Below are 25576 nucleotides of genomic sequence, written 5' to 3' on the forward strand. Positions count from 1 at the left end.
TGGATACAACTAGAGATTCTCATACTAAGTGAAGTAAGTCAGAAATAGAAAGAAAAATACCATCTGATATCACTGATTTGTGGTATCTAAAATATGGCACAAATGAGCCTATCTATAGAACAGAAACAGATTCACTTGTGATAGAACATGATGGAAGATAATATAAGACAAAGAATGTATATATATGTATGACTGGGTCATTTTGCTGTTCAACATAAATTGAAAGAATATTGTAAATCAACTACACTTTAATAAAAAAAGTAAAAAAGACATTATATTAAATAGGCCAATTACTAGTACTGAAATTGAATCAGTAATTTAAAAACTCCCCAAAAGCAAAAGTCAAAGAACAGATGTTTTACCAAACATTTAGAGAAAAGTTAACATCTATCCTTCTGAAACTACTTCAAAAAATTGCAGAGGAAGAAATACTTCTGAAGTCATTCAATGAGGCCACCACTACCCTTGTACCAAAAGTAGACAAAGATACCACAAAAAAACAAGTTACAGGCCAATATCACTGATTAGTATAGATGCAAAAATATTCAACAAAATATTAGCAAGCTGATTCCAATAATACATTAAAAGGGTCACATACCATGATCAAGTGATATTCATCCCAGGGATGCAAGGATTTTCAATATCTGTAAATCAATCAATGTGATACACATTTAAAAATTGAAGAATAAAAACCATAAAATCATCTCAATAGATGTAGAAAAAAGCTTTTGATAACATTCAACACCCATTTATGATAAAAAAACACTCCAGAAACTGGGCATAGTAGGAACTTGCCTCAACATAACAAAGACCATATATGAAAAACCGACAGTTAACATCACACTCAAGGATGAAAAACTGAAAGTATTTCCTCTAGGATCAGAAATGAGACAAGCTTGTCCACTCTCACCACTTTTATTTATTGCTATGGCTTGGAAGTCCTAGCCATAGAAATTAGGGGAGAAAAAAATTAAAGGAATCCAAACTGGAAAAGAAGTAAAACTGTGACTATTTGCAGATGACATGATGTTATACATAGAAAATCCTAAAGATGCTACCAGAAAACTGTTAGAGCTGATCAGTGAATTCAGTACAGTTGTTGGATTCAAAATTAATACACAGAAATATATAGAATTTTTATACACTAACAACACAATTTCAGAAAGGTAAATTAAGGAAATAACCCCAATTACTACTGCATCCAAAATAATAAAATACGTAGGATTAAACCACCAAAGGAGATAAAAAACCTGTACTCTGAAAGCTATAAGACACTGATGAAAGAAAATAAAGATGACATAAACAGATGGAAAAGTATCATGTTCTTAGATTGGAGGAATCAATATTGTTAAATATCTGTACTACCCAAGGCAATCTATAGATCCAGTGCAACCCCTGTCAAATTACCAATGGCATTTTTCAGAGAACTAGGACAAAAAATTCCAAAATTTATATGAAAACACAAAAGACTTTGAATAGCTAAAACAATCTTCAGAAAGAAGAATGGAGCTGGAGGAATCAGGCTTCCTGGCTTAAGACTATACTATAAGGCCTCGGTCATCAAAACTGTATGGCACTAGCACAAAAGCAGACAAACAGATCAATAGAACAGGATAGAAAGCCTAGAAATTAGTCCACACACTTTGGTCAATTACTCTATGATAAAGGAGGCAATAATGTGCAATGGAGGATAGACAGTCTCTTCAACTGGTGGCACAAGGAAAACTGGACAGCCATATGTAAGACAATGAAATTAGAGCATTCTCTAACACCATACACAAAAATAAACTCAAAATGGATTAAAGGGGGTTTCTGCTGTGGCTCAGTGGTAATGAACCTGACTAGGATCCATGAGGAGGCAGGTTTGGATCCCTGGCCCTGCTCAGTAGGTTAAGAATCCAACACTGCTGTGAGCTGTAGTGTAGGTTGCAGATCCAGCTTGGACCTGATGTTGCTGTGGCTCTGGCGTAAGCCAGCAGCTGCAGCTTTGATTTGACCCCTATCCTGGGAATTTCAATATGTTGCAGGTACAGCCCTCAAAAGACATTAAAAAATGGATTAAAGACCCAAATATGAGATTGATTACTATAAGACTCCTAGAGGAAAACATAGGCAGAACACTCTGACATAAATTGCAGCAATATCTTTTTTGGGTTTTGGGGTTTTTTTTGTTGTTGTTCTTCTTCTTCTTGCCATTTTTTGGGCCGCTCCTGTGGCACATGGAAGTTCTCAGGTTAGGGGTCCAATCGAAGCTGTAGCCTATGGCCAATGCCAGAGCCACAACAATGCAGGATCTGAGCCGCATCTGCAACCTACTCCACATCACACAGCAATGCTGGATCCTTAACCCACTTAGCAAGGCCAGGAATCAAACCTGCAACCTCATGGTTCCTAGTCGGATTCATTAACCACTGAACCATGGCAGGAACTCCCACACCAATATCTTTTTGGATTCATCTCTTTGAGCAATGGAAATAAAAACAAAAATAAAAGAATGGGACCTAACTTAAATGTTTTTGCAAAGGAAACCATAAAACAAAAAGACAACCCACAGACTGGGAGAAAATATTTGCAAATGATGCTACTAACCAGAAATTTATTTCCAAAATGTACAAATAGCTCAGACAATTCAAAACAAAACAACCCAATCAAAAATGGGCAGAAGAGATATTTCCTTAAAAAAGAGACAGAGGAGTTCCTGTCATGGCACAGTGGTTAACAAATCCAACTAGGAACCATGAAGTTACAGGTTCGATCCCTGGCCTTGCTCAGTAGGTTAAGGATCTGGCATTGCCGTGAGCTGTGGTGTAGGTTGTGGACGTGGCTCAGATCCCGCGTTGCTGTGGCTCTGGTGAAGGCCGGTGGCTACAACTCTGATTAGAGCCCTAGCCTGGGAACCTCCATATGCCATAGGAAGCAGCCCTAGAAAAGACAAAAAATAAAAAAGAGACAGAGATGGCCAATGAAAAGATGCTTAATAGCACGAATTTTTAGAGAAACGCAAATCAAAACTACAATGAGGTACCACTTCCAGTTGTCAGAATGGCCATCATTTAAAAGTCTGCAAATAATAAATGCTGAAGAGGGTGTGGACAAAAAGGAACATTTATATACTGCCAGTGAGAATGTAAATTGATGCAACCACTATAAAGGATAGTATGTAAGTTCCTTAAAATACTAAAGATAGTTACCATATGATCTTACAATCCCACTTCTGGGCATATATCCAAAGAAAACTCTAATTCAAAAAGATACATGTACCCCAATGTCCACAGTAGCACTATTTACAATAGCCAAGACATGGGAGCAATCTAAATGTTCATCGACAGATGAATAGATGAAGAAGATGTGGTGTGTGTGTGTGTGTGTGTGTGTGTGTGTATGAATGAAATATTACTTAGCATAAAAAGGAATGGAATAATTCCATTTGCAGCAAATAAACGTATTTATAAAACAGAAAGAGACTCACAGACATAGAAAACAAACTTATGGTTACAAAAGGGGATAGTGAAGAGGGGTGGGGGTGAAAGACCAATTAGGAGTTTGAGATTAACATATACATACTACTATGTATAATATAGTAAAGAACAAGGACCTAATATATAGAACAAAGAACTATATTCAATATCTTATAATAATCTATAATGGAAAATAATCTGAAAAAGAATATATATATGAAATATATATACATACATATATACATTGTATAACCAAATCACTTTGCTGTATACTTGAAACTAACGAAACATTGTAAATTAACTATACTTCGATAAAAAAGAAGACATTGTGTTAAAGTTGTTTATATTCTTTGAGTTTTTGTTTTTGATATTTTCTGGAAGAATTTAAACTATTCCTAAAAATTTAATTAAAGTGATTAAAAAAGAAAATCTGGTATCAAAATGAAAATCACCTGTCTTACTACCTCCATTCCATTTTCCTTCTTACAATTATTTTATATCTATTTAAAATCTCATCTGCCACTCTTCTGCTTTAGACCTTTCTGTGGTTCCTACTGCTTTTAAGAAAAAGCTCAAATGCCTTAACAGGGCATCCAAGGTTCCCTGTGATCTGACATTTCTCTTTACCAATTCCTTATTCTCACCAGCCTCATGGAGAAGCAGAGGAGTCGTGGTTGAAAGCATGGACTCTGGAGACAGAACACTTGGCCATGGAACTTGGTTCTTCCCATTCCATCCCTATGACCTTGAGTGAGTTACTTAACCTCTCTGTGCCTCAATTTTCTCATTTTCATTTTGAGATAATAACTGAACCTACTTCATAGGTTTTTATGAAGATTCAATGAGGTAACATTTGAAAAGAACTTAAATCACTTTCTGACATACAGTAAGTATTGACTATTTGATGTAATTTTTATTTCATTTTTTTAAGATGCCCTTTGCTTCTGGGTCTCTGTACCTGCTTTTCTTTCTTCCTGGAACTTTTTTTCTTTAATTCTTATCACTATTTGTATGAGTTTCACTCCTATTTATTAGTCTGAGTTTCACAAGAGAAAGAGAACCAATAGGAAATATATGTACATATATGGATTGGCTCACCTGATTATGGAGGCTGGCAACATCCAAGATCAGCAGGGTGGTTTGGCAAACTGGAGGCCCAGAAGAGCTGATGTTTAGTCCCAGTCTGAGTCCAGAGGCCTAAAAAGAGGAGAGTTATGGTGTAGGTCCTATTAAGAGACAGCAGACTTGAGATCCAGGAAGTGTTGTAGATTTAATTTGAGTCTGAAGGCAGGAAAAAAGCTAATGCCTCAGTTTGAAGGCAATCAGGCAGAAGGAATTTTCCTTTTCTCAGGAAGGGTCAGCCTTTTTGTTTTATTCAGGCCTTCAACTGATGATATGAGGCCCACCACAATAGGGAGGACAATTTGCTTTACTCAGGCTAATGATATAAATGTTACCTAAAAACACCCTCACAGACACACCCAAATATCTAAATACCCATTGGCCCAGTAAAGATGGCATATACAATTAATCATTACATCTTTTAAGTCCCAGGTTAAAGTCATACTTCTGGAGAAGCTTGCTATGACTCTAAGGTCTCTGAGCACAGGGATGTGAATACCTTGTTTTCCATTGTATCTCTAGTACTTATCACAGTGCCTGGCCTATAATTGGCTTTTAATAAATTTTTGTTGTATTATTATTTTATAGCCTATTAAAGCCTTCTCCATTTCTGATAAGTATCAAACAAAATACTTTGAGGTATAGTTAAGTAGACTAAATAAAAGCCAATATCATCCTACTTATACTAATTGGAACTATTTAATCTTCATCACAGGCTCTGTGATTTAATCAAATCACAGATTTGAGTCTGATCCCCAAACTGCCTTGATGATAAGCCCGTAGCAGAATGTGCTGATGTTTGTTGGTAAAAGAATCATGCACTTTAAACTCAATCTGTTATTTATATCCTTTGACAAAATGGATATAAACAAGTTAGTTTTTACTTTGGTAAATACTCTACTTGGCTTAGTCAGTATATTTATATATACAATTTAGCTAGGACATAAAAGTTTAAAAATAACATCATTACATAATTTTAGACTTTAAATGTCTTCCCACTTTCAGCAAGAATCCTATCTTTAACAATTCTTGTTTTTGTTTTTCTTTTTTGCCCACCCCACACCATATGGAACTCCTGGGCCAGGAATCAGATTCAAGCTCAGCTAAGGCAAGGCCAGATTCTTAACTCACCGTGCCAGGCTGGGGATTGAACCAGTGTCCCAGTGCTGGAGAGATGCTGCCAATCTCATTTTGCCATAGCAAGAACTCCAAAAATTCTTTACACACACACACACACACACACACGGTCAGAATTAGCTAGAGGGTTGTTAAAAACACATATTTCTGGGTCCCACCCATGAGTTTCTGATTCTGTAGGTCTGGTGTGGATCCTGAGACTCTTCAGGCTGGTCTGCAGCCACTCTCACTTTGCTACTTGAACCAGTTTTACTGGAAAACACCCAGTGAGGCTGGTGAAAGAAGACAGGTTGGGCTTGCTACTCTGCTGCATTTACTAAGTTCTGCCACCTGTATAAGCATTCATGTGGAACTACTTTCTCTGTGACAGTATCCTTAATTCAGCTCAGCTTTGAGCAATTTAATTCTTAAAAATCATTTGAGAAAAAAATATCAGTGTTTCTGGCAAAGAGCTTTCAGTGTGGGACTGGGTAGGATATCAGTCTCATGATATAATGAGTCAAAGTGGAACTAACAGCTAAGATTTTATTATGCAAATTTTAGAAGTTTCATTGCTGTACTGAGCAAGGGTAAGTTTGTTGTTTAGGATTATGTATGTAGACACCACATGCCGAATTTCTGAGTCTTTCTCCCCAGATTTCTGACCAACTGTAAGGTAACCCTGTACCCATGTTTGTTCCTACCACCCAACTTTGCTCCTTTCTCATTCCTGGAAGGGAATGGGAGGATGCCTGAGCCAAACGGCTGATCAGAGTCCTGCCCTGGGACTTTGAAACTGAGGGGTTTGTTAGATTCATTTATTTCTAGAAACTGAAGGACATGTATATGCAGGAACAGGGGTTTTTATGTACTTACCTTCATGTGCAAAGTGAAGCAGAGAAAATAGCCTGAGACACATACACACATCCACCCAGAGGGGCAGAGAATGACGGTTGGGTTCTTGCTCCTTCTCTGATTGCAGGTTTTTATTCCTAAGGAGGCCTAATGGGATATATCTAAGATGCCCCTGATTCCTTCTGAGACTCTGATTTTTGCTGGGCTGAATGAGTTTTTGGTTTTGCCCTCTATCACAGCCTAAGAGAGTTTGCTAAAGATACGTTCTTCCTTTAGCACCACCTTTCCTTAGGAATAGTGTTGTAATTTGCAAAGGATAGAGAATCAACAGTGCCGCCTCTGGGAAGATCTAGTTACTTGACCTCAGGAACATTACTTACTACCTCAAATCTGTCAACTGTAATTAGAGGAGAGTTAATTTAAATCTTTTTTAAAAGAGTCCTCCTAGCTCTATTATTCTCATGTTAAAGGAAAACAAAGAAAATGGAGGCTGCACATCCTTGGTGTGGAATTTTAAATGGAAGCCACATACCCTTGGGGCTGAGTTTGGGTGGGGGCAGCAGAGATCATGTGAAGGACTCTAAAGGGAGAACCAAAATAAGAGGAGTCAAGGGGGCTTAAACAATTACCACTAAAAATTCGGAGAAAGTTTGGATCACTCTGTGAACAGGAGTTTAGCACTTGCAATCACTTGCTATCTACCGCTACATGGATTAAATCATGAGCCACTGCAGCTGCTGATCCACAGCACCCCTTGAGCAGAGCTCAGCATAGAGACAAGGAGTAAGGCACTCTGTGCTCCGGAAAAACTGGAATAACAGGTCTTCAAATAGGTATTTTCAGAAGATTTTATGTGCCCAATTCTTGCATCTCCTCATATCTAGAAAAAAGCTAAGGAAGCTCCCATCATGGGTTAGCAGTAACAAACCCAACTAGGATCCATGAGGATGCAGGTTCGATCCCTGGCCTCACTCAGTGGGTTAAGGATCTGGCGTTGCCATGAGCTGGGGTGTAGGTCACAGATGCTGCTCGGATCCCACATTGCTGTGGGCTGTGGTGTAGGCCGGCAGCTATAGCTCTGATTCAACACCTAGCCTGGGAACTTCCACAAGCTGCAGGTGCAGCCCTAAAAAATAATAATTAAAAAAAATAGAAAAAGCTAAAATCCTTCATGGTGATGTCTGCTCCTACCTTCACGAGACCAGCAACAAAATTTGTAAAATGTGTGCATGGATGCATGTACCTCCCCTTTTACCTTTAACACATACGCTGATATTATTTCTGTTGGGGACATGGCTTGGATCGTCAGTGTCAAAGAATTAGACACATGAACACAAGGAGATCTCAGCAAGGCTCTTTACTTCTGCAGAAGGGCACAGGTGCTCAAAAAGCATGTGCAAAGAAGAAAAGACCCTCCCTATTTATCCCTAATGCAGGTGATGTACCTGTCTCCTTCTTATTGGTCAGGTCAGGGCACACATTCTTCTCTGTTGGCTAATTTGAAACAAATTGTTACTGGGAGAAGAGGGAAAGAGGAGGGGTGTCACAGGAAGGTGTTTCAGCCAAAACCAGAGCAAAATGGAGTAACCAAGATTTCCTTTGATGGAAAAGACATTATGTTACTTTCCACATTTCCCCCTGCCTCTTTGGAATGGTATTTCAAAGCTATCTGAAATACCACCACCTGGGCTGTAGTTAAAGTCCACAAAACAAATGATGTCACAAAATTCTGCAAATGCAGCCATCTCCAAGTGTGAGCTGGTGTGCTCTGAGGGAACTCGGGAAAGAAACAAAAAATCCCTGCCATCTAACAGGCATCAGACAGAAGGCACTCCTAACAATGAGCCCTGAGGAAACTCAGGTTGTGAAAACACAGGATACTGGCCCCATAGCTGAGGCGAATACCAAAGGAATGTTTTCAGTGAGCCCAGGCCTCTTTTGTTCCTACTACCTGCTTTGTGTTGCAAAAACTCCTATATATCCTAGCTGCCCCATCACTTCCTTGGGCCGGTTTTCTCAGGGCTACCTGAGATGCTGTCTCCTGGGTTTAAGTCCTAATTTTCCCCAAATAAAACTTAACTCTTGACTTTCAGGTTGTGCATTTTTTAAAGTTGACAATTCCAAACTTCTTAAGACTTTGTGCAGGGTTTCAACATGAAGTACTTATAGGATCACCTGGGAACCGAAAAATAAAAACAAAAATAATGTTTTGCCACATTCTTGGCCAATTAAATCATGAACTCTATGTTCTAAACAGGGAGGCAGGCATTCATGATGTTAAAGCTCTCCAGGTGACTACAAGTCATACCCAAGATTGGGAACCACTGTAAATTTACATGCATGTTTGTTGACTTTAACAGGTCACAGATGAATATAAGCAGGATAAGTACTGAAGGCACTCAGGTAAAAGCAGAGTTGCTATCAATGTGAAAAAGAAACTTTAAAAAGAGTTGAGAGTCATAAAATTCTCTGTTCCAAAGATTTTGTCATATGGCCTATATGTTTAAAGATTTTTTTAAGGCGGAGTTCCCGTCATGGCGCAGTGGTTAACAAATCCGACTAGGAACCATGAGGTTGCGGGTTCGATCCCTGCCCTTGCTCAGTAGTTTGATGATCTGGCGTTGTCATGAGCTGTGGTGTAGGTTGCAGACGCGGCTTGGATCCCGTGTTGCTGTGGCTCTGGCGCAGGCAGGCAGCTACAGCTCCCATTGGACTCCTAGCCTGGGAACATCCCTTATGCCGTGGGAGCGGCCCAAGAAATGGTAAAAAGACAAAAAGACCAAAAAAAAAAAAAAAAAAAAAAGGAAATAGTAACAATGGTTAAAAAAAAAAAAGATTTTTTAAGAACACCAAGGTAATATAGATAGCAAAATACCTAACTTTGAAAGTCAGAGTTATCAAGACAATGCCAGTTTTTCTCCTTCACATATTTTAAAAGAAACTAAATGTGTTAGAGCACTAGGGAAAGAAAAGCAGTTGACTGGAGCAGTGTGATCTTAAGCAAGATTTATTGACCAGCAGAGTGGCTGGGAGCACCAGGCAAGAGGAACTCACAGCTCCCCCACCACTGGGAGAGAATCAGGTTGTATAGGCAGGGGGCCAAGTGCTAAGTTCTATAGGTCTGAGATGGCCTTTTAGATCGTGGTATAAAATTTAACTTTCTCCTTGGGACCGTCTTCATCCTTGGGAAGTCAACCATTTCATGGGCTTAGTTTTTACCTGTGGAGGTCTGATAGGTTAGAACTGCAAGTCTGAGTCTGGGTGGGTCAATGATCTGTGTGGGTCAAAGGGTCATGCGGACATTCTTTTTCAGGCCTTCATTTTAGTTTCCACCTAAGAAAATGTAATATATTTTTAAGAAGGCTTCTATTAAAAATAGTTTGAATAAAAAATAGGAGAGTTCCCATCATGGCTCAGTGGAAACAAATCTGACTAGTATCCATGAGGACGCAGGTTCAACCCCTGGCCTTGCTCAGTGAGTTAAGGATCCAGCATTGATACCAGAATCTGGGTTCTTGTTCCTGGCAAACAAAGAATGAACTCCAAGAACACACAGGCAGCAAGCAAGCAAAGTCTTTATTAAAGGAAAGCACAAATAGCTCCCAGGGCGGCTGGAAGAAGGGAGAAGAGCCCCCTTCTTTACTGTCCTATAGGGATATTTGTCTCTTAAATGTGGAGAGCGTCACCAACATGGGGTCCAGAAAGATGTGGTTTTCTCCCATTGGCCTTGCTCAATTACCTCTATCAGTATCAGTCCTTGTCCAATAGGGGTTTTAGGGTTGGAAATGTTTTATGGTTTCTTTGTCCTTCTCTTTCCTTAGACTATGTCACCAATCTTCTCATTCCTTTTCTGTCAGTTGAGGAGTGGGCTAGAGATTTGCATTTCCTACAGTAAACAAAACCTGTGGGGAATGGTCATTTCCTATAATAAAACAAGGTCTGTGGGGGTGTTACTTCCTGGAGCCCTTAAATCCCAAATGTTAATATCCATATCAAAGAATGTATCTGAGCCCATGCTTCTAAACTAACTATCTGAGTTATTATTCTGTCTCAGCATTGCCACAAGTGAGCTGTGGTGTAGGTCGCCAGAAGCGGCTTGGATATGGCATTGCTGTGATTGTGGTGGAGGCCAGTGGCTACAGCTCCTATTTGACCCCTAGCCTGGGAACCTCCATATGCCTCAGATGCTGCCCTAAAAAGACCAAAAAAAAAAAAAAAAATGCTTCAAAATCTAAGGTAAGACCTCTCCATATTAAAAATCAATAGTGAGATAGCCCTCATCTAAGTGTGTCAACAAAGTAAGCATTGTTTGCATGGAACTGAGTTTGTATATAACTAAGATAATTTCAGAGCATGTCAGAGACTCACAAAAAAGGATTTAATCTTTGAACGTTCAGGTTTCATTGGAAGAGACAGTGGCCAAAGAGAGCTTTTTGTGGTCCATGGTTTATGCTCATGCTTTGCTCTCATCATTTAGCTTCTCTCTGGTTTCCTCATCTATTTTCACCACTTTCTCTCTTTCTAGATCCTCTCTTCTTGATGTATTTTCCATGCTGTCTTTCATATGCTTAAAACATCTCTATTGACCTGAAGGATCTTCAATCCTTCCTTCATTGACCTACTACTGTATGTGGGCTTTGGGTTTACAGCAGTGAATAGATAGGAAATTTCCCTGCTCTCACAGAATTAGCATGTCAGTGGAAAAAAAGATAATTAACAGGAGAACAAGTAAACAAGAGTTACTGAGTAGGATACGTATGAAGAGGCACACTAATAGATGGATATGGTGGGGGAGGAGATGGTTAGATTCTTTAGTTTGCAGATTGACAAATTGACTGCAATTAGAATCACCTGTAGGGGCTTGTTTTAACTCTGATACCAGGGTCCTACTTAGATTAATTCATAGGTGTGGGACCTGGTCAGCTGAAGTTTTTAGAAGTTTCCTAGGTGATTATGTTACATAGCGAGGACTGAGAACTGCTGTTTTAGAGGAGGACTTCTTAAGATGTTTGAGCTGTGGCCTGAAGGAAGAAAAGATAGCCAGCTGGGGGTGGGGGGAGGGGAGGAGATTGTTCCATAGAGAAGAAAGGGCAGATGCAAAGGCCTTGAGGTACTAGAGACTTTGGTGTGTGCCTGAGGAAGACAAGGGAGGGCAGCGCAGCTGGAGCATAGTAGGTGAGAGAGAGAATGGAGATGTAAAGAGGAAGGCAGAAAGTAGTTCATGCCAGAGTATGGATTTTATGTGTTTTATATGTTTGACATTGAAATGAAATGAGAAGTCACTGGAGAATTATAATCAGGTGAATGACATGATCATAAGTATTTTTTAAAAGAATATACTGACTGATCCATAGAAGAAGGCAATGGTCATGGTGGAGAGACCAGGTAAGGAGACTATCGCCTTAGGCCAGTAGAGAAGATGGTGTCTTGGATACCCTGATGGCAATGGAGTGGAAGGACAAAGAAAATATTTGGAAGAGGAACTGGTAGGACTTACTATGTATATATATCTTACCTAATCCCTAAGAAAGAAAATCAGAGTAGTGAGTCAGTCTCTAATTTGATAGAACCACTCCATTTCCATTACAGGGCACCATGTCGTCTTACAGGCTATTGGTTTTCTATGTGTCAATCAATGGTTGGTTGTCTCAGTATCTGGAGCTCAAATGAGTCATGGGCCACAATGCAGCTCATGTGGGACAGGGCAAATTAATTCATACAGAAGGAAGAGCTTTATTTGGAGAGGGGTTATTATAGGTATGATATTTTCTGACTTTCTTAAATTTCCCTTTATGATCATTTTTTAATAATATTTGTCTTCAGTGAATGACATGATCAAATACATAAATTATGAAAACACTGAACTTCTTACACAAAGGTGTGTGCAAATGTATTTTAATCAAACTCAGGTAAGACATGCATATTTTCAAGGCAAGGTGTTTTCCATTCCGCTGGCCTCTGGTTGTCCTGCTAAACTGTGACTTTGTCTAAAAAACAACCAAAAAACACACAGTAGATTGGTTATAAAGAAAAAAAAAATGTTATTGTTAGGTTGTCATAAATCTAGTTTGAGAAAAATTAAGAATATATTCTAATGTAGCTTGTCATATGTAAAAATTCACCTATGTTCAAAGAAATATTGAAAACCAGAATATCTCTATAAAAATATCAGAAACAGTCTTAAAATTTCTAGTGAAAAATTAACACCTGGAAAAAGTATCTTAATGTTCTCAATGAAAATTTACCAAATGTTTACCTTAAGTTCCCAAAATAAGAGTACTATCTGTCTTTGGGTGTTTATTATTCATACATTTTGAATGTAAAGGTCTATTACTTTTGCATGTGACCACATGGGCAAAACACACGTTTTGTGCCTGCATAGGTCTAATATCTTGATTCACTGACCTATAAAATAAGAATTTCTTGATTTTGGTTCTATAAAGAGGGATAGAGAAAACATAAAAGCCAGAACAAAAATAGTGTGTTTTAATGTTTCCTTGTGCTCATGGATTTCTCATTTCTCTGTAATGGATTCTTTCCATGAGTCCTTAAAAAGGATTTTTGTTAGCCAGAGAAACTTTCCATCATCTTTCTTGCTTGCCAAAATTATTAAGACCTCCTGACACGATATGTACTAACCCAACAATAACAAACTCTACCTCTAAAACTTGTAGAAAAGCAGATTAAATCACACCTTCATTTAGCCACTAGTATTTTAACCTGAATTCTGCCTTCCTTCCTTTTTCAAAAAATTAAGATTCATTACTTCAATAACAATGATAGGTACTAGACTGGAGAAAGAATACTCACTAGTTAACAAAATACTGTGCAGGAATTCCCTTCTAGGCTGAGCCACTGACCTTCAGTATTAAGATTATTCTGCTAGTGAATAGGAACATTGGTCAGAAGTCAAAAGTTATATAAGCTCAGATACTTTAAATAAATGTTGATACAATAGGGATATCAATAGCATTGATTATAGGACTGTTTCTTTTCTTATTCTCCACTCCTTTAGACTTCTTTCCTCATCCCCTAATGAGTGTCTTATGGTTCTTTTGTTCTGAACTCCATCTTCCATTTTCTTGTCATTTGGTCCTTTACCCAGTATTTACTTCTTATAAAGCTCTAAAAGCATCTCCTTTCTCTTTCACAAAGAGAAGCCCTGGAAATGAATTGATAAACACTTCCATTCTCATTCAACTCCCTTTGGTGCGGCCCACACACAGTGTGAATAAGATGATTTCACAGCACAATCTTAGGTGGCTCTATTCATAGAGGATGTTCAATGATGTGATACCCACATACTACAGAACCAGTGATTTCAGCATCTTGGGAAATGCTTTTTCAGGTGGTGGTTAATCTTCAAGTTTTTCTCTTCCAACATGAACCAGAAGAAAAGAGAAATAAAGGGTATAAAAAAGTGGAAAGGAAGGATCCCCTTCTCCCAAAAAACTATTTCCAGATAAAAGTTATCTGCATCCAATACTTTGCTGAGAATTTGATTGAAGGAGATACAGATACAAACAACAACAACAAAACCCAACATCTGGAGATATGGACATATAAGTGAAAGACTGAAATTTTTCTGCAATGAGTATTTAAGAACTGATATAAAGAAACAGAAATTCTGGAGTTCCTGTTGTGGCTCAATGGAAATTAATCCAACTATTATCCATGAGGGTTCAATCCCTGGTCTTGCTCATTGGGGTAAGGACCTGGCATTGCTGTGAGCTGTGGTATAGGTTGCAAACATGGCTTGGGTCCCGTATTTCTGTGGCTGTGGCATAGGGTGGAAGCTGTAGCTCCAATTCGATCCCAAGCCTGGGAATTTCCATATGCTGCAGGTGTGGCCCTAAAAAGCACAAAGAGGAAATAGAAATTCTGGAATAGATGCTCAGGACCAGTGCAGAACATAATAGAGGATAAGGAAGTCACACACAATCAATAAAGGGAAGGAAGATTTGAATTGAACCAGGGAAGATTAATTTCTTTGCTTTATTAGATTCCTATTGCTGGTGTAAAAATTATCACAAATCTAATGGCTTAATCCCATGCAAATTTATCTTATGGTTCTGGAGGTAAGAAGTCAGGAATAGTCTTACTTGGCTAAAATCAGGTGTTGGAAGGAATTCCTTTTCGTGGCTCTAGAAAAAAATCTGTTTCTCAACTTTTCCAGCTTTTAATGGTTTTTAATGACTCCTATCCTTTATTTTATTCTGTAGTCTCAGCATAGTGACTGCTATGCTTGTTGAGCAGTGGCTATGCCAGTGCATGTCATGGAATTGTAAGGAAACAATAAGAGTGAATGGAGGTGGTTGTAGAGATTATCAAAGGAGTTTAAGTACATGCAAATCATTCTCTGGGTTCTCCCAGAAATGGTTGCAAGTTACTCAGCAGAACATGGATACTATTATGGATAAAGCAGGCAAGAGTTGGTATAATTTGAGTTGATATTATTTTGCTCTTGGGTCTTGATGAAATTTGGGTTACATGTTTGTAGTACATTCCTGAATTTTGAGTTCAGGCCTACTCAGTGAACCTTTTTTAATCTCTATAAATTCTAAATTCTATAATCCAATCTAGGCAGAGGATCCCACCCTCAAGAAGTTTAGACCAATGGAGAAAAGGATATAAAATAAGTTCAATGAAATGGTTTATATAGGAAGGGAATTATTTAAAACACAATGAAATCGGAGACAATTTTTCCTCGGGAGTTGAAAGGACAAATGAGGATTAAAATATAAAGTGTCTGGATCATAACAATACTTCAGTGCTGTGAGTTTACTATTGACATTCATATATTCATATGTCTGTGACTGTCATCATCCTAAGGAACTGCATGAATGAGAGTGAAGAATGGAGGGAACAGCATGCCTCATTTTGAGGAGGATGCCTGCACCCACACTCCTCTTTTGGGTGTGTATTACTGCTTTGCTTCTGTCATAGATACATAAACTACATCTCTGTGCTCTCCCACATGTTGTACTGTGTTTCTAACAATAAACTTTATACCTGTTTTAAAAAAATGAAATGGAGGGAAGAAAAAAGGAAGAAAAAAAAACATTAAAAAGAGGAAAACACTGAAAGTGGATTAAATAATGAAAGATAAGAAATGCCTATTTTTACTTTTTTACAAGTTAATATTTCAAAATACAAAGTCAATAAAACTATTGTTTTGATATAAGTGAAATATAAATTAGTCATTTTTATCAGAAATATAGCCATTTGATCACCAGGGTGCTAACTATAAATAAAGTGAATAAGATTTCTCAGATTATCTTGCTTGGGTTTTCATCTTAATAATTGTTGGAACATACATGCCTGTACATTATAAATGTTTTATTTAATACCAGTAATCTTTTGAAATAAATTCTATCTTATGAGAGATCACATCTATTTTCTTGAATAGATTCTTAAGGTAATAAAAAAAAGTGTAGATGTTATCATTATCATTACCACTTTTATTTACTGGGTTTCCAAGGCCTGTTTAGTCCTCTGGAAAACATATTTTACTCTGCTACTTGGTTAATCATGTTTCCCCAAATGGCCATTTAAGTTATTTTGGCTTGGGATTTCCCATTGTGGCTCAGCAGTAATGAGCTCCACTAGTATCCATGAGGATGTGTATTTGATCCTGGTCTTGCTCAGGGGGTTAACTAGCCAGCATTGCCATACTCTATGGTGTAGGTCACAGGCGCAGCTCAAATTCTGCTTTGCTGTGGCTGTGGTTCTGTTTTGACCCCTAGCCTGGGAACTTCCATATGCTGCACATGCGGCCTTAAAATAAATAAATAAATTTATTTTGGCTCAGGTTGTCTTTCAAGAGAGAAACCACTTTTATCTGCCTCCAGAATACTAATAGTTTATATGTAATACATTGTTCTTCACTTCTCTTTGATCATTCAGTGACTCCAGGTATTTGTTTTCTTTCAAATTCTGCTAAGGAGGAGATGGACACTTGCCTCAAACAAATGATTTTCACTCAATTAAAAAATTATTATGACTTGGTTTTCCTTCCTGGGTGGTTTTCCAAATATTCAACTTTCATTAAACTTCTCATAACTATGACATTTTTAGAATTTATTTAATGATAAATTTTCCTTAAAAGAGGATTTTGCTCTTTTGTCTGAAAGAAACTTACCATGAAGTAATTTGCTTTTAGGGCTAAAATTTATTGTTTTGTTCTATTATATACAATGTCAAAATGGTATTTCATTAGCAAATAGGGAAGAGAATTTTTATCTTTCTCTAATAAAATGTTCATTTAAATTAAATTTGATGATATCACTTATATCAGGAATCTAATAATACACAGCACAAATGAAACTTTCCACAGAAAAGAAAATCATGGACATGGAGAACAGACTTGTGGTTGCCAAGGGGGAGCAGGAGGGAGTGGGATGGACTAGGAGTCTGGGGTTAATTGATGCAAATTATTGCCTTTGGAATGGATTAGCAATGAGATCCTGCTGTGTAGCACTGGGAACTGTATCTAGTCACTTATGATGGAGCATGATAATGTGAGAAAAAAGAATATATACATATATGTGTGACTGGGTCACCTTGCTGTACAGTAGTTGACAAAACACTATAAATCAGCTATTATGGAAAAAATAATCATTATAAGAAAGGAGGGGCAATACATAAATATTCACTTTAAAAATAAATAAACAAATAAATAAATTCAATTTGGTTTTTATTAGTTTTTCTTTTTCTTTTTAGGGCCACACCTGCAGCATATGGAGGTTCCCAGGCTACGGGTCACATCGGAGCTACAGCTGCTGGCCTACACCACAGTCACAGCAATGCAGGATCTGAGCTGCATCTGCAACCTTTATCATAGTTCATAGCAACTCTGGATCCTTAACCCACTGAGCCAGGAAGGGATCAAATCTGCATCCTCATGGATCCCAGTTGGGTTCATTAACTGCTGAGCTACAAAGGGAACTCCCACATTAGGCTTCACTTTTTTTCTTCAGTTGGCAATGACACTCTTCAGGTGAGGCAAGAATGATGATCCAACTAGTAACACTGCAGGAAATTGTTGTTACATTTGGGAGGATACAGGGATGGGAAACCAAGCTGATGCTGCTAGCTGAACAGAAATGAAGTACACTAGTGGCAGAATTCAGAAGGCATCCCCAATGTACCTTCCTTACTCATCTATGAATAAAAGCCCCAACTCACCCAAGGCCAGATCTACAATATCCAGAAGATGCAGTTTTGATATAGCATAATACTTGAGAGATTACACATTTTCATCCAAATTTGACCTCAGAAAACTTACTTGTTTAATCTTTAAGAATTTTGCTTGGTATTAAAATAATGAAATATGTTTAGAACTCTAAAATCTAAAATAATGAAATATATTTTGTTGGCTTGATGAACATGTCATAATTAGTTCTGGGATGTGTGTGTTTTTAAAGAAAATAGTATAGCATGATAGTTAAGATAGAGAGTCTAGAGTAAGCCCTGATCTTATTTCTAGTTATTAGTTTTGTGACCTTGTGATGTCTATAAGCTTTAATACACTCATTTTTAAATGGGTAAATAGCACTGAATATAAAGAGCCTGACATAATGCTTGTAAAATTACAAGGGCAAAGTAAATGTTACACTATATGATAAAGTCACAATATATTTGTAAATGAGTAGCAAACAATAAAACACTATATAAATGCAAAGTGCTTATGCTACAAAATTTTCATAAGAAACATGTAGATTTCATGCATAGGGCTGAGATGGGGAAATTGTCAACCAGACATTGTTTGTATTTCCAGTGACTCAATCAGTGGGAGAAAGGCTTAGCTATAAGTAATAATTAAAAAAGCAGACTATTAAAGATGTGCTCAATACAAAGTTTTTATTTGTTTTTAAACTGAAAGCATGAATGAGCAACTAAGAATCAATATTTGGGAAGTGCATCAAGGGGTAAATGAATCTTAGAGGGTATGAACTTCCTGAAGCACTTCTAGTAGAGCCAAGATCTTGGGATGTACGAGGGGGCAAAGGGGTGTGAATACAAAATCCTTAGGATGATATTCAAGGCCTTCATAATTTGGTTCCTCACATCTTTCCAGGTTTTTCTTTGTATTATTTCTTTCCATATTCCATAATCTTCACCATCTCTGACCAAGTCATGAATTTGCAGGCATCTTTGTCTCTGTTTAGCCTAAAATATCTCCCATCTTTTCCTCATAATTGTATTTGACATGCTAATAATCAGCACTAGAAAATCCTGAAGGCTTTTCTAATCTCACTTTTGGAGACTGTAGACTTTTTTTTTTTTTTTTTTCCCACTGTACAGCAAGGGGGTCAGGTTATCCTTACATGTATACATTACAATTACAGTTTTTCCCCCACCCTTTCTTCTGTTGAAGGAGACTGTAGCCTTTAACTTATATCTTCTTATCAGATTTCCTTTATCTCCATTTGTACACATGTCACTTTATTTTGAATTACATATATTTCTCTCATCTATGAATTTATCTAATTCTATCGTTGAGCCTAATTTCCTTTTAAAAGTTTCTTTATCACTTATTTATAACTAGTATGTAAAAATAATGCATTTCTTCCTTATTGTTTCATGCTGTTTTAATTATTCTACTTTTTTTTTTTTTTACTTACACAAACTCCAAGGAAGTGAAGAAATTTGCACTAAGGGATAAATAAGAAGTTATGCTAAGCATATGAAATAAGCTTAATGAGAACCTAGAAATGTGGAATTAATAAAAAAAAAAACTTTATAAGGTCTTTATGGATCAAATAAACCTACAAAAGGGAGCACATAAGTAATGCTGAAAGGAAACAATGAAGGAAAATGGGAAATAAAATATATGGGCTATAAAAACATTGATTAAAATAGCACATAAAGGTGAGGATGAAGCTTCTGAAGGATAAAAGATAAAGAAATGTTGGCAGGTGGTAATTCTTAAAATATCAAAACATTTAAGTACTTAACAGGCAGCTGTGGCTTCTTGGAATTACATCAGTTTATAAGCATACATTTATTCATTTATTTATTTACCAAACACTTATTTTGCTATTTTTCCATTTTTGTTTCATTCATCCAACATGGATTATAGGTTTCAGAGATGATAACTGTTATAACTTAATGTAGTAAAGCAAATGATAAAATATACAATTTCAGTAAATATCTTGTAATTGAATGGTAATGGCATATTTTTCATGGACATTCATTAGGTTAAAACATTTTTAAAATGAGGCAGTAGTTTTATGTTTTGGGAATTCACTCATAGGAAATGTACATTTCCAACAATAAATACTTGGGCCCTAATAAAGCTGTTAGTCTTTATAATTGAGCCATTTGGGTTAGTTCATAGATCTATCTCCCAAAGCAAGTATTTCCTATAGCAAGCAGCTAAGTTGCTTTTGCCCAGTCCCAGTTTGGTTTAGCACAGAAACAGGAAAATATATTCAGTCTTCAAATTTTTTAGCTCCAGTGCAGTAAAGTATGATTATTTTATTCCTCACTGCAAATAACTTTAAATTCATTCAAAGACTATACAAAGACAGATATTTTTCTTTTAGGATAAACCTGCTTCTAGATCTAGTTCACACCTTCATCATGAAGGGGTCTCAAACAACTCCTGTGCTTCTCTAATTCTCTTGGTTCTTATGCTATTATATTATTTCTCCCTTTTAAATTGTCAAACTCCCATTCTTTTATTCACTTATTTGGTTGACCTCTTCTCTCTGGAGCTAGGTTTCAGGATATAAATAGGCTGGGTTTTGATGACTTTGAGTTAGGAGCCAATTCTGGGCTTCCTAGCTCCAGACTTCTCCTTATGGAAGATTTTTAAAGAACTGTCAGGTCCTAAAAATCTTGCAGAGATAAGCAGTCATTAGTGGGATGATCCCAGTACATGATTTTTATTAGATTTTCAATAAATATTTGTATAATAAATTGTTACTTAACTCATAGGGGCTTGTGGGTCAATGGGGCTAAACACAATTGTATTTGTCTGCTGGGGCTGCCATAACAAAAGGCCACAGAAAGTGTAGCTTAAAAACTAATTCATCTTCTAAAAATTCTGGAGCCTAGAAGTCAAAGATTGAGGTGTGGACAGGTTTGGTTTCTTCAAAGGCCCCTTTCCTTTTCTTGTGGATGGTCATCTTCTTGCTCTGTCCTTACCTGGCCTTTCATGAAAGTATGCATGAACATCCCTGGTGTCTCTCTACATGTGTAATCTTTTTTATAAGAACATCAGTCAAACTGGATTAGAACCCATTCAAATGGTCTCATTTGAATTTAATAACTGCTTTAAAGGCCTTGTCTCCAAATCCATCACATTCTAGGGTACTAGGTAGTTAGGGCTTCAACACAGTGAACAAGAATTGGGAAGGATACAGTTAATTTCATAACGTAATTATTATGATTTAGCAACTATTACTGCTTGTTTATTTCTTCATATGAACTTTTTGAATCAGCTTGTTTAATTCCACTGAAAATCAGTTATTATTTTTGTTGGGATGCTTAAATTTGCAGACTAATTTGGGGAAATTAACAACCTATGCTAAAAATCTTTTTAAGGACAGGTAGGTTTTCCTTTTGATCAAGCATTCTTCAGTCTCTAAGGAGCATTCTGAAGTTTTCTTAGAAGTTTTTCATTTTTCTTACTAATCATTATATAGCTATATTATCTTTGAACATACTGTATATGTTTAGTATTATGCTTTTTAAATGGATGTTTTTTATTAAGGCTATTTATATTTGTACACTTAAACTTCATATAGCTTATAATAGTTTTAATTTTGAGTCTCTTGACTTTTCAAGTTCTACAATGTGATGATGTACAAGTAATGTTAATTTTACCTTTTTCTTCCAAGTTTTACAATATACATTCCTTTTGTTTCCTTTTTTCGTCTGTGTTATCTTGAAATTATGGAGAAGCCAGTTTTTATTTTCTAGCATTTTCCTTTTAAGCTTGCTGATGGATTTTGTATGTATAAATAACTGGAAAATATTCTGACGAGACCTTCTCGTCAACCCAGGTCCCAAAGTCAGCAGTGCCGCAGATTTAAGAAAGAGGCGACAAAGAAAGAATGGGGACTGGGAGTACTGCCTTCGACAGGCAATAGCAACCCTCTGAGCCAAGTCATGATGTTTATCTGTTATTTTCTACTTCCTTGTACATACAGAATCACATATGTAATTTACAGTGTTACTGATCAAGGCTACAGATATGCAAGTCACAGACCCCTTGTATTCATAGATGCTATAAATGATTAAGCCTCCAGAGAAAGATTATATTGTTTATGCTTAAGTCTATTACGCCCTTTCCTCCAACTCCCTTAGGGTTCTGGTTATGAGAACAAGAATGTCAATGGCTTTCCATCCACGACATCTGGCGTATTTGGCAACTTGCTTTCAAGCAGCCACCATATGATGTACAATGTACAATGTACATTTCCTGTCTCACTCCCTTTCCCCCAGGGGTCTGGGAAAGTCTTATATATTTTGCAAGCCTAGATTAGCATCATTCTTCAAGTGCCATCTAGTTTCTTTGATTCACTATGGCCTGTATACATGCTTATCTAGCAAGCCTCCAATGATATTCATCTGTTCTTTTATGAATGTTTTAAACCAAGAATAGATATTAAATTGTATTGAATGTTGTTTTGGCAGCTATAGCAGTTGTGCATCAATATGGTTGCAGATCTCAAACAGTCTTTCTGTACTCAAATGGAATGTCTCTAAAATTCTGTATGAGTGGGTAGAGCTATTTCAGCTCTTACAAATGGGCAGGCAGTATGGTCGCACTTCTTGGGCTCACGTGGGGAGCCATTTCCTATTCTCTGCTACGTGTGAGGCAGATTTGACTTGAATACCTATAGTCCCTGAAGTACCATTTCTAGTACACATATGGTTACAGCTCCATCTGCATAGTAATACTTTGCTATTGCCCTGGGATCTTTCTGCTTCTACAACATGAAGATTTTCACTTTCTATTTTTGAGTGTGGTCCTATACCTCTTAATTTTTTTTAAAGTATCCCTTATTTATATTTGGTGTAGAAAGAAAGATATCTGAGTGAATAACTCCTCTATATTGACCCAGGCATTCTGTTCTCTCTGGGCATTATCAAGTCACAGAGATATTGAGAAGCTTTTATACAAAGGTGGGTTAACTGTAGTCTACCCCTAAATTATGAAAAAAAAAAATCTTTAGTTAGGCTATGTGGAATAATGAAAAGTCCCTGAGCTTTGAGTCCAGTAAGACTTGATATTGAATCTCAGCTTTGCAACTCACTTCCTTGGTAAACTATTTTAGGACAAATTATTTAACTCCCTTGATAATGAATTTACAAAATAGAGCAATGATAGCTATCATTGACTAAAGGACTAAATAAGATGATTAATGTAAAATAGTTCCCAAATTGGTAGAATTTCAATAAATTTTGTCATCAATTTTTGCTCCCCAAGAAGAATTAATTGGAGCATATATGATATTAATTGGAGTATATATGATATATAATTACATGTTAATATTACCCATTTCACATTCTTAGGCCAGTGAAAAACATTTTAAATTGGGGGGATTATAAGAAAAACACTGCTGGTCATAGGTCAGAAATTTATGCCTGATAATATTTTTTATTTTGGATAATATTCTTTGTCATCTTTTTAAAACAGAAAGCATAATTTCATTTCACTTTTTGGGAGGGAGTGATAAGTTACTATAAAAAAATCTTAACTGGGAAAATTAGCAATAGAATTGTCATATCCAATAGATACAGGCACATCATAATTTGCTCCTTCTATAGCATAGACATGTTATACTAAATGGTCCCCAAATCTCCTTTAGTTCAAATATTCTTTGATGCTTCTATGATAGTATAATTCATCCTTTAGTTCTACACAAAAAGAAACTGAGTCCTAGAGAATACAGTTTGGCCAAGACCACAGGCATTAATTTTTTTAATAGCAGAACCAAGCTGGAAGGCAGGGGTCTTAAAGCCCCAGCACATTTTGAGGTTTTTCAGAGCCAGCCGTTCTCCTGAAGACAGGAAACCCAAAATATTTGTCCACCAGAATTGGCTAAATTTTCCACCATGGAATGTCAACAGTGAACATATTTATTAGAATTGTTGGTTCTCCTATTTCTTGACATGGATATACTACAATTTATAATTCTAGGGTCACTTTTATCCAGGGATGGATGAATAGATAGATTCCAATTATTTTAGAACTTTCACAGAAAAATCTGTACTATATAATTCGATTATGATCAAGTTAAAATAAATAGTGGACTAAATATGTGGTTTGTCATCTGGTTATAAGGGCTTTTGAGAAAAGCAAACAGGGGAAGAAAGTAGACGGTGGTTGGGGAAAGATTATAGCTTTAAATAGGGTGATGGGATAAGGTGTCATTGGAAAGGTGACTTTTAGAAGAGGCTTCAAGGATGTGAGGGAGCCAGCCTTTTGGATTTTTGGGGGTAAATTGTATGAAATAGCAATAACGACAGACATTTTTCTAAACCTCTAGCCTAATTCACTTTGACAGATATGCTTTCGAGGTAATTACCAAACCATTCAAAGTTAGTTTCCTTTTCTCCAAGAGAACTGTCCGAATGAATGAGTGCTTATATATTCTTGGCACTGAAGCAAACATGAACAACATTGATGGAATTTCCACCTGTATTTCCAGAGTTGGGAATTGGGCACATCCTGACATTTAAGAACAGTAGCACTAAATATTTCTCCAGATTTTTAGACTCCATCATATTTATTTAATGTAGGTTAGAAATCCATTGTGATGATCTGCTCGTCTGAGACCATGAATTACAGCCTGAATGTCAGCCCATCAAGAGATTATCCTAAGTTTCTTTCTGGTGCCTAAGGATTACTAAGCATTTTGAGACAAATTTATATACCTCCTCAAATACATCTGACCAAAGAAAGATTAAGATGCTTGTTCCATGACCTTATTTATTTCTTCAGGAAACAATGAGAACTTTTCATTTTGTTTTGAAACTTACCATTCGAAACTTTATTATAGAGGATACTCTGTTAGCATGAGTCTGTTTCCTCCCCTTGAAAAACGATGTTCAAATAATGAACTTTTGCCATCTCTGAGGCTTTGGCATTCCTACTCTGAGTTTCCAGGAAAAGCAGTAGACACCTATGAATATTAATGGAAGAAAAACATGTGGAGATTGAATCCAGAGAAAAAGATCTGCCCTAACCAGAATTTTCCTTAGAACTACAGGAGAGACTGAACTCATTTGATGAAGGTTGAGAGGACTTCAAGGCCGTAAAAAAGTTTTACAACTGTGAGTTACTTTAATCTTCTTTATCAAATAATAAGGATTGAAAAATATAACCATCTAGAAGTTTCTGCCGATTCCTAGCCATACTAGTTCTTGCCTCCTTAAGTGGAAGGACAGCCTAAAAGACTGATAAGAATGAGCATCAAAGGAACTTTAAGTCATCACATTCTCATTTCACTGGCAGATAAAAAGGAGGCTACCTACTTCCTTCCTGTGTAAGTAAACATCCTACTAATTCAAATGCATATTTCCTCCTTTCTCCTCCAACCCTCAGACCTGGCACCAATTACTTCCTTCTGTGCCTTCATTTCCAAGGGTAGTGCTCTACTGCTTATTATCCATGAATTATGTGAGAAATTTATTATAAAATTTTATTAGGTAGGATTACAAGCCAAAATTCCTGTGCATATAACTGCAGTTTTTACAATGAGGTGAGAGGGGATTGATTTTTTTTATAATGAAAGAAATTAACAAAGTTATTTGTGATTGAACAGTGACTTTTCCCCCAGAAGCTGTATTTAAGTATTTAGCTAAGTACAATAGTAAGGTATATATAACATTTCCTATTAGGAGAAAGGAATTAAAAACTTTGAGAAAATAATACCTGAATCAAAGGTCATAGGACTTACATGTGGCAGAAATGGGACTGAACTCAAGTCCCTCCATTGGTGAAGCTTACCTGTGGCCTTTCAGGACACCTGCTGCTTCTCCTAGCCTTGACTCTTGACTTTGAC

At 36.9% G+C, this 25576-nt stretch overlaps 1 long non-coding RNA gene across 1 annotated transcript; it reads right to left on the reverse strand.

Moving 5' to 3' along the window:
* On the reverse strand, nt 588-7196 carry LOC110256258. Its single transcript, XR_002337606.1, has 3 exons — nt 6573-7196; nt 4557-4655; nt 588-644 (listed from the first exon to the last, which is right to left on the reverse strand). It is a non-coding gene; the product is annotated as an uncharacterized LOC110256258 (long non-coding RNA).

Source organism: Sus scrofa, chromosome 13, assembly GCF_000003025.6.
Source record: "Sus scrofa isolate TJ Tabasco breed Duroc chromosome 13, Sscrofa11.1, whole genome shotgun sequence".
NCBI classification, from domain to species: Eukaryota; Metazoa; Chordata; class Mammalia; order Artiodactyla; family Suidae; genus Sus; species Sus scrofa.